This window comes from Amphimedon queenslandica, unplaced genomic scaffold, assembly GCF_000090795.2.
Source record: "Amphimedon queenslandica unplaced genomic scaffold, v1.1 AMPQUscaffold_13005, whole genome shotgun sequence".
Classification (NCBI taxonomy): Eukaryota; Metazoa; Porifera; class Demospongiae; order Haplosclerida; family Niphatidae; genus Amphimedon; species Amphimedon queenslandica.
The window spans coordinates 44,763-46,447 of record NW_003546759.1 but is presented as its reverse complement, the minus strand read 5'-3'; the positions used below and the strand labels follow the sequence as shown (position 1 = coordinate 46,447).

Genomic DNA, 1,685 nt, shown 5'->3' with positions numbered 1-1,685 from the left:
CCATATTTAGATGAGATGATGTGCATGCCTAAGCACCCGGATATCTACTGATGTGACACCAATCACTTCCAGTCAGAGAAATTATTGTAAGTAAACTCCCACTCCATTTATATACATATAGCCAAGAGTGGATAATTATCTAGGGAGAGTGTCTAACCATAGATACAGTATACAGGGATTGGAAACACCCGGATAATTAATGGTTGATGCGCGTTACGGGTTAATAATTTTATTCAAAATGGCCGCCCTATAGATGTTAAAATTACAAACCCTGTTTATTTCATATATCTTGACGCTGCAGTATCACTGACACTTGATAACTATTCTACAATGTAAAAACTAATAGTTGGAATCAAATAAAAGTTGCATGCATAGCAAGTTTATCAAAAATAATCAATAAACGGCAGTATTCTTCACTTGCAGAAACAGCCTTCCAAATATCCACAGGACAAAAATAGCCACTTCATTGTAGCTCATTACATTGGAGAGATTCCTAGGGAACAATACTAATGTCACAGATTTTTGTTATTAGTCATAGTGAAGTTGCCAGAGGGAGAAATTCCGCCGTAGGTCCAACTATTCTTGATGTCCTCAATAAAACACGGCTTAAGAGAAAATTAAGATTAAAAACACTCAGTACATTGGATAATAGTCACATCAATCTAGACATCTCATCATAACAGCTGTTGTGTCATCAATGTAGAAGCTAGAGGGAGAAAAGATCTCAAATCATACGAGAATGGATATATTGCAAAGAGTACCAGTTTATAGAATATCTTCGAAAGAGAGCTTTATGCAGCCAAAGTTTTCCTAGAATGGGGACTACTCAGATCTTAAAAAGTCATTAGACAGATGACTTTCTTGAGACTTTTCTGAAGAATATCCCTGGATATCTATTTTTAACCCGTAACACGCCTAGGTTTTTTGACAATTTTTGTTGTCTCATTGAAATGTTAAGGAAAAGATCACGTGATACCGGGCCGTTTCCAATCCCTGTTGTATACTGTATCTATGGTCTAACCTGCCTATATTCTGTGATACCACAGCGCGTATGTTTACATCCGTTTTTTGCAAGTATACAGAGTTAATCTCAGTAATCTTCAAATTTATGGGTGTGGCTGATAAAATGGCGCTTGAAGCATGCAGGCAACTTTAAGACTTATATCTCCACTCTGAGGATCATGTAGTGCGAGAAAAAAGCAGGAGCAGACGGGAATATGTTCTTCTAATGGTTGGCTCTTTCTTATTTGCAGCCTTCTGACTTGGAATCGGTATAAGGACGCAAGAATGGCTACTTGGTGCTAATAACCATGCTATGTAAACTTACGCACTGTGGTATCACAGATTATAGGCGGGTTAGACACTCTCCCTAAATAATTATCCACTCTTGATATAGCCTATATATACTGCTTTCCCATTTCATGCCCACATTTCCCCCATCACTATTTTGATGACCATAGGTAATATTTACGGCTGCTAATATTTGCAATAATAAAACTAGTGTAATTAAGTACCATGGGAACTAGTCTCGCCCCGCCCCTTCGCTACCTGCGGAGGAAGGGTCTGGAGACACTCGAAGTAAAAATGTGTGCTCATGCAGAGAAATCCACGTCCCAATCAGATTGCTCGAACCACGTGTAGGACAAGAAGTCATGTGACCGAAGAGCTCTGTTTAAGACAAAAGA

General features: G+C 38.6%; 1 long non-coding RNA gene across 1 annotated transcript; it reads right to left on the bottom strand.

Annotated features, from left to right (window-relative positions):
- Positions 1–323: 323 nt before the first annotated feature.
- On the bottom strand, positions 324–952 carry LOC109585815 (uncharacterized). The gene is made up of 2 exons (XR_002186674.1): positions 762–952; positions 324–706 (listed from the first exon to the last, which is right to left on the bottom strand). It is a non-coding gene; the product is annotated as an uncharacterized LOC109585815 (long non-coding RNA).
- Between the last annotated feature and the right edge of the window lie 733 nt (positions 953–1,685).